Source organism: Ranitomeya variabilis, chromosome 7, assembly GCF_051348905.1.
Source record: "Ranitomeya variabilis isolate aRanVar5 chromosome 7, aRanVar5.hap1, whole genome shotgun sequence".
NCBI classification, from domain to species: Eukaryota; Metazoa; Chordata; class Amphibia; order Anura; family Dendrobatidae; genus Ranitomeya; species Ranitomeya variabilis.
This window is the reverse complement of record NC_135238.1, coordinates 23,059,115-23,071,205: the sequence shown is the minus strand read 5'-3', so window position 1 is coordinate 23,071,205 and position 12,091 is coordinate 23,059,115.

The following is a 12,091-nucleotide window of genomic DNA, read 5'->3' as shown; positions in this document are numbered from 1 at the left end:
GGCCGGACGGTGGTTTGTGTGTGAGTTCAATATAATCAAGGCTGCTCAGACTTTGCCTTATAGTTCGGGGCAGAAGATCAGAAAGTCTTTTTATTTAGTAATATGCAAGTGAAAGGCGGACAAGAGATAAGGGAGGAAAATAATGTTCTAACCTGAGGAGATGCTGAGATCAGCCATAACATCAACACCACTGGGAGGTGTAGGGCAGGACAGTGTTAGCTGGTGAGAATGGCGCCGGGGGGGAAAACTGCAAGAATCTGAGTGACTAGGACAACGACCACATTGTGATGGATAGACAGCCAGGTTATCTCCAAAATAACAGGTCTTGTGGGGTGTTCCCAGTATACAATGGGTCCTGTGGGGTGTTCCCTGTATACGGCAGGTCTTGTGGGGTGTTCCCTGTATATGGCAGGTCTTGTGGGGTGTTCCTGGTATACAGTAGGTCTTGTGGGGTGTTCCTGGTATACAGCAGGTCTTGTGGGGTGTTCCCGGTATACGGCAGGTCTTGTGGAGTGTTCCCGGTATACAGCAAGTCTTGTGGGGTGTTCCCGGTATGCGGCAGGTCTTGTGGGGTGTTCCCGGTATATGGCAGGTCTTGTGGGGTGTTCCTGGTATAAAGCAGGTCTTGTGGGGTGTTCCCGGTATACAGCAAGTCTTGTGGGGTGTTCCCGGTATGCGGCAGGTCTTGTGGGGTGTTCCCAGTATACAGCAGGTCCTGTGGGGTGTTCCTGGTATACAGCAGGTCTTGTGGGGTGTTCCCGGTATACGGCAGGTCTTGTGGGGTGTTCCCGGTATGCGGCAGGTCTTGTGGGGTGTTCCCGGTATATGGCAGGCCTTGTGGGGTGTTCCTGGTATACAGCAGGTCTTGTGGGGTGTTCCCGGTATATGGCAGGTCTTGTGGGGTGTTCCCGGTATACGTCAGGTCTTGTGGGGTGTTTCCGGTGTATGACAGGTCTTGTGGGGTGTTCCTGGTATACGGCAGGTCTTGTGGGGTGTTCCCGGTATACGGCAGGTCTTGTGGGGTGTTCCCGGTATGCGGCAGGTCTTGTGGGGTGTTTCCGGTGTATGACAGGTCTTGTGGGGTGTTCCTGGTATACGGCAGGTCTTGTGGGGTGTTCCCGGTATACGGCAGGTCTTGTGGGGTGTTCCCGGTATGCGGCAGGTCTTGTGGGGTGTTTCCGGTGTATGACAGGTCTTGTGGGGTGTTCCTGGTATACGGCAGGTCTTGTGGGGTGTTCCCGGTATATGGCAGGTCTTGTGGGGTGTTCCCGGTATACGGCAGGTCTTGTGGGGTGTTCCCAGTATCCGGCAGGTCTTGTGGGGTGTTCCCTGTATACGGCAGGTCTTGTGGGGTGTTCCCGGTATATGGCAGGTCTTGTGGGGTGTTCCCGGTATACAGCAGGTCTTGTGGGGTGTTCCCGGTATACGGCAGGTCTTGTGGGGTGTTCCCGGTATGCGGCAGGTCTTGTGGGGTGTTCCCGATATATGGCAGGTCTTGTGGGGTGTTCCTGGTATACTTCAGAAAAATTATATATAGTACCAGGGAAGAAAAATCAAAATGTGAATCATGTAATCCCTTATTAAAAGCTAACTTTAATGAAAAAATATTATTAAAACACACCCTCTCAGTGCAAATATCACAATATATATATATGGTCTAACATAACCTACAAAAACCCTATATTTGTCTGCTAACCCTTCCTCACAGCGGGGGTTGGCGCCCTAGAAGAAACGATTTTTTGGCGCCCCCAATCCACGGCGACTTTCCCAAGCTAACCCTGATAATTCCCTGATGTCCTATAGGTGGGAAAACAACAAGTAAATTAAGGAGATGAAGGGATAGTACTTATTATATAGCAGAGGAGGTTATGTGCCAATTGTCACCCTTGTATACAGATGTTGCATACCAGGCGGCTTTTATAGGACCCATATAACATAAATAGACCTTATGGACCCAATTTTGGTTAATCAAAGCCTGAATGCTAAACAAAACAAAATCCAAGGGGCCATACTGTATAACGAGCCTTACAAACGCAGTATATGCATAATGAACAGACCTGTCCTCTCCTCAAGGCTTCTCACATCCATTGACTGGCTCTGCACCTGTGGCCTCCTGATGAACCGTATGGACGGGGAAACGCGTCGAGGCTGGAAGCTAAGTTTGGGTTAAACCCCAATTGTGTCTATTTATATTTTCATCTGCTTTTTACATAGCCACAAATTGTATAGTCATTTGCTTGTTTGCACTTAATGTGGCGGGTTCGTTATGCATATACTGCGTTTGTAAGGCTCGTTATACAGTATAACCCCTTGGTTCTTGTTTTGTTTGGCATTCAGGCTTTGATTAACCAAAATTGGGTCCATAAGGTCTATTTATGTTATATGGGTCCTATAAAAGCCGCCTGGTATGCAACATCTGTATACAAGGGTGACAATTGGCACATAGCCTACTCTGCTATATAATAAGTACTATCCCTTCATCTCTTTAATTTACTTGTTGTTTTCCCACCTATAGGACATCAGGGAATTATCAGGGTTAGCTTGGGATAGCCACCGTGGAGTGGGGGCGCCAAAAAATCGTTTCTTCTAGGGCGCCAACCCCCGCTGTCAGGAAGGGTTAGCAGGCAAATATAGGTTATGTTAGACCATAAATATATATTGTGATATTTGCACTGGGAGGGTGTGTTTTAATAATATTTTTTCATTAAACTTAGCTTTTAATAAGGGATTACATGATTCACACGTGTTCCCGGTATACGGGAGGTCTTGTGGGGTGTTCCCTGTATACGGCAGGTCTTGTGGGGTGTTCCCAGTATAAGGCAGGTGTTGTGGGGTGTTCCCAGTATACCGCAGGTCTTGTGGGGTGTTCCCAGTAGACGGCAGGTCTTGTGGTTTGTTCCCTGTATACGGCAGGTCTTGTGGGGTGTCCCCAGTATACAGTGGGTCTTGTGGGGTGTTCCCGGTATACGGCAGGCCTTGTGGGGTGTTCCCGGTATACGGCAGGTCTTGTGGGGTGTTCCCGGTATACGGCAGGTCTTGTGGGGTGTTCCCGGTATACGGCAGGTCTTGTGGGGTGTTCCTGGTATACGGCAGGTCTTGTGGGGTGTTCCCGGTATACGGCAGGTCTTGTGGGGTGTTCCCGGTATACGGCAGGTCTTGTGGGGTGTTCCTGGTATACGGCAGGTCTTGTGGGGTGTTCCCGGTATACGGCAGGTCTTGTGGGGTGTTCCCGGTATACGGCAGGTCTTGTGGGGTGTTCCCGGTATACGGCAGGTCTTGTGGGGTGTTCCCGGTATACGGCAGGTCTTGTGGGGTGTTCCCGGTATACGGCAGGTCTTGTGGGGTGTTCCCGGTATACGGCAGGTCTTGTGGGGTGCTCATGGTATGCGGCAGGTCTTGTGGGGTTTTCCTGGTATACGGCAAGTCTTGTGGGGTGTTCCCGCTATACGGCAGGTCTTGTGGGGTGTTCCCGGTATAGGGCAGGTCTTGTGGGGTGTTCCCGGTATAGGGCAGATCTTGTGGAATGTTCCCGGTATACGGCAGGTCTTGTGGGGTGTTCCCTGTATACGGCAGGTCTTGTGGGGTGTTCCCGGTATACAGTGGGTCTTGTGGGGTGTTCCCGGTATACAGCAGGTCTTGTGGGGTGTTCCCGGTATACGGCAGGTCTTGTGGGGTGTTCCCTGTATACAGCAGGTCTTGTGGGGTGTTCCCGGTATACGGGTGGTCTTGTGGGGTGTTCTCAGTATATGGTGGGTCTTGCAGGGTGATCCCGGTATATGGGGGATCTTGTGGGTTATACCCAATATATGTAGGTCTTGTGGGATGTTCTACATTTCATTACCTGCAAAAAAAGTTCCAAGAATGGACGATAAATGAACTATTGAATGGGTCACAGTTGCCCATGGTTCCCTAATACATGTTTGGAGTGAAGGATGATCCAATCCCACAGAAAAGTGGGAAGATTGCTGAGGAGATTACATCCACCAGATCATTGTATATGGTGCTATATATCCGCAGATCGGTCAGATCACCGGGATCCTGGAGTTAATTTTTCTAATACAGAAATTCAAATCTCCTGCAAAGAAATGATAACATCCCATGTGCCTGCAGCCACCACTAGAGGGAGCCGATGAGCGCACTGCATACTATGTAGACACTGGTCTTCTTAACCAATCACAGTACAGCTTTCAATTAGTATTCTGCTCTTGAAAAATGTGAGCTGTGCTGTGATTGGTCGCTACAGACAGTTTCTTTAAATCTGCCCCATTCTTATATCTGTCCTTTAATGTTTCTGTCACCGCTGACGCCGTGTGCCGACCTATTTATTTCCATACTTTGTGCAGCTCGTCCTTTCATCTCTGTCTACAATCTTCATATTAATAGCCATCTGATTATATTTCTCCCTCCCCCCACCATCATATTACAATAAATGTCCTCACGCTGACCGACGTGATTAATGCGACCACCGTCATGAAAAAGTCAGTGTCGGCAGATTTCCCACTATGGGTTATAAAATATGATTCACATAAAGCTGATGAATGCAGAATCCCTGCGTCGCCAGATTTACATCGACATCAGTAGTAATATGTTCATGGGTGGGCAGATCTGGAAGTGCATGCTGGGAGATGGTATCATATTTAAGACCCAATTTGATCTTTGCTATGGGCCCTGTCGCTCTCCCCACTCTTCTAGAAAAACTTAAAGTGTTAGAAACCATCTTCACAAATTAGGTATTGTCGGATAGAGCTTGTAAAAACAAACAATTTTGCAATTTACTGCTTGCTAAAATTTTCAGCCGTTCTTGAGATATTGGCACTTTTCTTTTGTTTACAGCTCGTTACCTTGGAGACCGACCACCGCTGCTGGACAGCAGAACATGTACAGTGCTTACAAGTGCTTTTCTATTGAGATTAAAAGCTATGTTTTAAAGCTTGCTAGAATCACTGGAGCACGCAGCTACCTCCTAATCCCTTCCAGCTTCAGCAAAGTGCTTAGAGACAAAACAGCAGCGGTGGTTGGTCTCCTAAGCAACGGGCTGGAAGCAAAGGAAAAGTGTTAATATCTCAAGAACGCTTGCAAATTTTAACAAGCAGTAAATTGCAAAAGTGCTTGTTTTTACAAGCACTATCTGAAAATATCCATCAATGAAGACGGAAATAACCCCTTTAAATTCACTGTCTCATCAACAACATTTAATATTGATCGACGGAATAGATGATAAATGTATAATTCCTTCTTGAGATAAACAACCACCTAGATCTAAGCTTCCTGGGCAGTAAGGTTAACAGTGAAGGGAACTCAGAAAATAAAAAACAAACAAAGTGGGATCCCTTCTCTAATGTTGAAGTCATCAAATGTCTCAAGGAGAGTCTGGAGGACCCAACATGTCTAATACATAGGTACTGGGTAATTCTAATATTCCTCTGCGGGAAAATGAAACACTTGTTGATCATTGAGGGTCCTGATTGGTTTTATCAGATCTTCAGCTGCCCTGCAGCACCTCCGCAGGTGAAATGAGGTATTACACCGTCTTTATCGAAATCATTGTGTCCTCCAGAGTGAGAGACGCCCTTTCTAGGGATGAGACAGTTTCCATTGACCTCTCCCGGAGAGATCTTGATTAATCTAGAACCGATCACAATCTTGGATGAATCTGATAATTTCATCTCTTCTGTAAATTCTTCACATTCTTCCGTTTTCGCAATTCTCATCTCACATTCCTTCCTTTCTCAATTTCGCCCTTATAAGATCCTGACCGCCGATGACAATAAAAGGCGATGACACCTTGGCTGATCTTCACAAGGGAGGCACGAGGTGGAAAATTACACCAGACTCCTGTCCTTGCCAAGGAACACGGGAACGAGTGCGGGTTTTACGAGGCGGCGGGGAAGCAAAGTTGAAGGGTGACGACTTGGTAAAACGAGCGCAGTCATATATTTGTAAACAGTCGCTTCCTTCATACTTAAGAAATGTTCCGCGTCTCCTTCAGGGAATCATTTTCTGCACCGTAGAACATTTGGATAATGCAACATTCTATGAAATGACGCGAAAAGTGCAAATTGTGAAAAATTTACAAAAATGGCGCAAAGGGTAAGAGTTCTATGATGCTCCTTTATAACAAAAATTTTGCAAAAAAAACCATAAAAAGTTTTAACCTCCAGCGCTGCCATAAGTTTTATCGTTAGTAAACTGGACCCCTTGAAAGATAAAGCAACTTTATTCATCTCTTTCCAAATTTACCAGACTTTTTTTTTTCCAATTTTTTTTTTTAATTTTCCAAAGATTTTTCAATTCTTTTTTTTCCAAATTTTTCCAAAGATTTTTCAGCATTTTTCTTTTTTTTGCAAGTTTTCTAAAGAATTTTCAACTTTTTTTTCCACATTTTTCCAAAGACTTTTCAACCTTTTTTTTTCACATTTTTTTTTAATTTCCAAAGATTTTTCAACTCTCGTTTTCAAATTTTTTCCAAAGACTTTCCAACTTTTTTCAATATTTTTTTTTTTTAAATTTTCCAAAAAAATTTTAACTCTTTTTTTCAACATTTTCCAAAGATTTTTCAACTTTTTTTTTGCAAGTTTTTTTTAAAGCCTTTTCAACTCTTTTTTTCAAATTATTTTTTTTTAATTTTAAAAAAAAAATTCAACTCTTTTTTCAAAATTTTCCAAAGACTTTTCAACTTTCTCTTTCATTTTTTTTTTTTTTTAATTTTCCAAAGATTCTTCAACTTTTTTTTCCAAATTATTCCAAAGATTTTTCCATTTTTATTTTTGCAAGTTTTCTAAAGACTTTACAACGTTTTTTTGTCAGGTTTTAAAAAGATTTTTCAACTTTATTTTTCAATTCTTTCCATTTTTTTTTTTTTTTTAAGTTAGAAAAGAAGACAAGTGTAAATTTGTCACCAGTTCTGATGATACGTTTTAAAATTCTTCCCTGACAATCTTTATTCTAGGAATGGAAAGACTAAGAAGCAGCAATAATGGCCGTTATTGCATTAAGGAGAGCAGAGGAGTTGTTACAATGTCTTAGTGAGAAACTCTTCAGCCCCTAATGCAACAACAGCGAGCTGGGGGGTCCTACCGTTTCATGTATACAGCTCCCGTGAGGAACTTATGCATTGCTTATACCTGTAGACTAAATCTATGCAATTCAATGTTGAATAAAGAGAGAAACGGCTTCGTAAATGTCCTTGATTAAAGATGTTCTACCGTTTTGTGTATACAGCTCCCACGCGGATCTATGGCTACAGACTCCAGAACTAACCCTGTGTGGTCTCATCCATCACTTCCTTTCCATCTTTCTCCCTCCTCTTCGCAACCTGTTGTGTTTCTGCAATATCAGACTACGGATGGTCTGTTCGTAGTCTGTTGCCATGGAGTCTCATAGATCCGCATAGGAGCTGTGTACATAAAACAGAAGGACACTTAGAACGAGCCCTAGTTGCCGACCCGCTTTTCTGTTCTCCTGGCGTTTTATTTCCTCTCTTATATTGCACCCATTAAGCCCTAAGGGGGTGGGGAAAAAACGGCAACGAGCCACAAATGGATTTCTGGTGGCGTCAGAAAAAAGGCAAAGTTAGTCCTCTCGAAAAATTAGAAGAAACCGTACGTCTCAAGAGCGCACTCTCCAGTAAGAGCGCACACTATACAACCTTAAGGACGTCTCGCCTCCTATTTCACATTCCTCCGGCTGGTGACTGCAGCACTGAACTGGTTAACCATGGCCGCTCTTTTTTTCTTTATAGGAACAATGGCGGCTGTGTAGTGCAGGGTGACGGCGCCTCTGCCCCGGCGTAATGAGCAGTGCTGCACGTTATATGTAATAATGTCCTGGGAGTCGGAGGAAAGTAATCATCGGGATCCCGGTAATCTGGTCTGATAGCAATGATTAACTCATTCTCTTCCCCCACGGATATGATATATTTGCAATCTACTGGTCTTTGCAGTGCGCCATGCTGAGACTTGTTGTCTCAAAACAGCCCGGCACAGAGGCATTACTTGAAGCTTCATGACCACATTGCAAAATGCAACCAGTGCAAATTACGGTGGGCCCCCTAAGGCAGCGGGGTCTGGACGCAGCTGGTTCCTCCACCATGTTTATGTTCAGATCAGGGGACTGTGAGGGCCTTTGTAAAACCTTCAGCTTGCTCCTTTTGAGGTCATCTATTGTGGATTGTGACGTGTGTTTAGGATCATTATCCATTCGTAGAAGCCATCCTCTTCCTCTTTTCACCTTCAGCTTTTTTACAGATGGCGTTCTGTTTGCATCAAGAATTTGTTGAAATTTAATTGACTCCCTGTGCCATTGGCTGCAACACAACCCCAAAGCATGATTGATCCACCACCATGCTTAATGGTGGGCGAGATGTGTCATGAATCCCCAATGGCTAGGGATAGCACAGGATAAGCAAAGTATAATAAATATCGGACGAGCTCTAGGGTGATGGAACCTGGGCTGACCGCTGCCCTACGCCTGACAAACGCAACTAGAGATAGCCAGGGAGCGTGCCTACGTTGGTTCTAGACGCCACGCACCAGCCTAAGAGCTAACTAGTACTGCAGAGAAAACAAAGACCTCACTTGCCTCCAGAGAAATTAACCCCAAAGATATAGTTGCCCCCCACATGTATTGACAGTGAAATGAGAGGAAGGCACACACATAGAGATGATGTATATAGCTTTAGCAAATAGAGGCCCGCTGAAAACTAGAAAGCAGAATGACACAAAAGGGGACTGAGCGGTCAGCAAAAAACCCTAATAAAAAAAACCATCCTGAGATTACAAGAACCCATGTGCCAACTCATGGCACATGGGGAGAACCTCAGTCCACTAGAGCAACCAGCTAACAAAGAGACATTCTAAGCAAGCTGGACAAAAAACCAAACAACTGAAAATCAGCACTTAGCTTATCCTGAAAGATCTGGGAGCAGGTAGGCAGGAACCAAGCAGAGTACATCTGAACACATTGATAGCCGGCAAGGGAAATGACAGAAAGGCCAGGTAAAATAGGAAACACCCAGCCTCTGATGGACAGATGGAAACCAAAGGCCGCAACCCACCAAAGTCACCCAGTACCAGCAGTAACCACCAGAGGGAGCCCGCAAACAGAATCCACAACAGTACCCCCCCTTGAGGAGGGGTCACCGAACCCTCACGAGAACCCCCAGGGCGATCAGGGTGAGCTCTATGGAAGGCGCGGACCAAATCAGTCGCATGAACATCGGAGGCGACCACCCAGGAATTGTCCTCCTGACCATTACCCTTCCACTTAACCAAATACTGGAGTTTGCGTCTGGAAACACGAGAATCCAAGATCTTTTCAACAACATACTCCAATTCTCCCTCCACCAGCACCGGAGCAGGAGGCTCGACCGAAGGAACAACAGGCACCTCATACCTCCGCAACAACGACCGATGGAACACATTATGAATAGCGAACGATGCTGGGAGATCCAAACGGAAAGATACAGGGTTAAGAATCTCCGAGATCCTATAAGGACCGATGAACCGAGGCTTGAACTTAGGAGAAGAGACCTTCATAGGGACAAAACGAGAAGACAACCACACCAAGTCCCCAACAAGAAGTCGGGGACCCACGCGGCGACGGCGATTAGCAAACTGCTGAGTCTTCTCCTGAGATAACTTCAAATTGTCCACCACCTGATTCCAAATGTGATGTAGCCTGTCCACCACCACGTCCACTCCAGGACAATCCGAAGACTCCACCTGACCAGAGGAAAAACGAGGATGAAACCCCGAATTACAAAAAAAAGGAGAGACCAACGTGGCCGAACTAGCCCGATTATTAAGAGCAAATTCGGCCAGTGGCAAAAAAGCAACCCAGTCATCCTGATCAGCAGAAACAAAACACCTCAAATAAGTTTCCAAGGTCTGATTAGTTCGCTCCGTCTGGCCATTCGTCTGAGGATGGAATGCAGACGAGAAAGACAAATCAATGCCCATCTTGGCACAAAACGTCCGCCAAAATCTAGACACAAACTGGGATCCCCTGTCAGAAACGATATTCTCCGGAATCCCATGCAAACGAACCACGTTCCGAAAAAACAAAGGAACCAACTCAGAGGAGGAGGGCAACTTAGGCAAGGGCACCAAATGAACCATCTTAGAAAAGCGGTCACACACAACCCAGATAACGGACATTTTCTGTGAAACCGGGAGATCAGAAATAAAATCCATGGAAATGTGCGTCCAAGGCCGCAACCCACCAAAGTCACCCAGTACCAGCAGTAACCACCAGAGGGAGCCCGCAAACAGAATCCACAACAGTACCCCCCCCCCCTTTTTAGTCAAATCAGTCAAAGGTTTAACAATACTGGAAAAATTAGCAATGAACCGACGATAAAAATTAGCAAACCCCAAGAACTTCTGAAGGCTCTTAACAGATGTAGGTTGTGTCCAGTCACAAATAGCCTGAACCTTAACGGGATCCATCTCAATAGTAGAAGGAGAAAAAATGTACCCCAAAAAAGAAATCTTCTGGACTCCGAAGAGACACTTTGAGCCCTTCACAAACAGAGAATTGGCCCGCAGAACCTGAAACACCTTCCTGACCTGTAGAACATGAGACTCCCAGTCATCAGAAAACACCAAAATATCATCCAAATACACAATCATAAACTTATCCAGATATTCACGGAAAATATTGTGCATAAAGGACTGAAAGACTGACGGAGCATTGGAGAGTCCAAAAGGCATTACCAAATACTCAAAATGGCCCTCAGGCGTATTAAATGCGGTTTTCCACTCATCACCCTGTTTTATCCGCACCAGATTATACGCACCGCGAAGATCTATCTTAGTGAACCACCTAGCCCCCTTAATGCGAGCAAACAAATCAGTAAATAATGGCAATGGATACTGGTATTTGACTGTAATCTTATTCAGAAGGCGATAATCTATACAAGGCCTCAGGGAACCATCTTTTTTTGCCACGAAAAAAAAACCTGCTCCCAGAGGGGACGAAGATGGACGAATATGTCCCTTTTCCAAGGACTCCTTAATATAATTCCGCATAGCAGTATGCTCTGGCAGTGACAGATTAAATAAACGACCCTTAGGGAACTTACTGCCAGGAATCAATTCTATAGCACAGTCACAATCTCTATGAGGAGGGAGCGAATTGAGCTTAGGCTCCTCAAAAACATCCCTATAATCCGACAAAAACGCAGGGATCTCCGAAGGAGTAGATGAAGCGATAGAAATCGGAGGTGCATCATCATGAACCCCCTGACATCCCCAGCTTAGCACAGACATTGTTTTCCAGTCCAGGACAGGATTATGAGTTTGTAACCATGGCAGACCAAGCACTAGTACATCATGTAAATTATACAGTACAAGGAAGCGAATCACCTCCTGATGAACGGGAGTCATGCGCATGGTCACTTGTGTCCAATACTGCGGTTTATTCATAGCCAATGGTGTAGAATCAATTCCTTTCAGAGGAATAGGAACTTCCAGAGGCTCTAGACTAAAACCGCAGCGTTTAGCAAATGACCAATCCATAAGACTCAGGGCAGCGCCTGAATCCACATAGGCATCGACGGAAATGGAAGACAGTGAAAAAATCAGAGTCACAGACAAAATGAACTTAGACTGCAGAGTATCAATGGCAAAAGATTTATCAACCCTTTTTGTGCGTTTAGAGCATGCTGATATAACATGAGCTGAATCACCACAATAAAAACACAAACCATTTTTCCGCCTATAATTTTGCCGTTCACTTCTGGACTGAATTCTATCACATTGCATAGTCTCAGGTGCCTGTTCAGAAGACACCGCCAACTGGTGCACGGGTTTGCGCTCCCGTAAACGCCGATCAATCTGAATGGCCATAGCCATAGACTCATTCAGACCTGTAGGCGCAGGGAACCCCACCATAATATCCTTAATGGCCTCAGAAAGACCATTTCTGAAGTTTGCAGCCAGGGCGCACTCATTCCACTGAGTAAGCACCGACCATTTCCGAAATTTCTGACAATATATTTCCGCTTCATCATGCCCCTGAGAGAGGGCTAATAAAGCCTTTTCAGCCTGAATCTCTAGGTTAGGTTCCTCATAGAGCAATCCCAATGCCA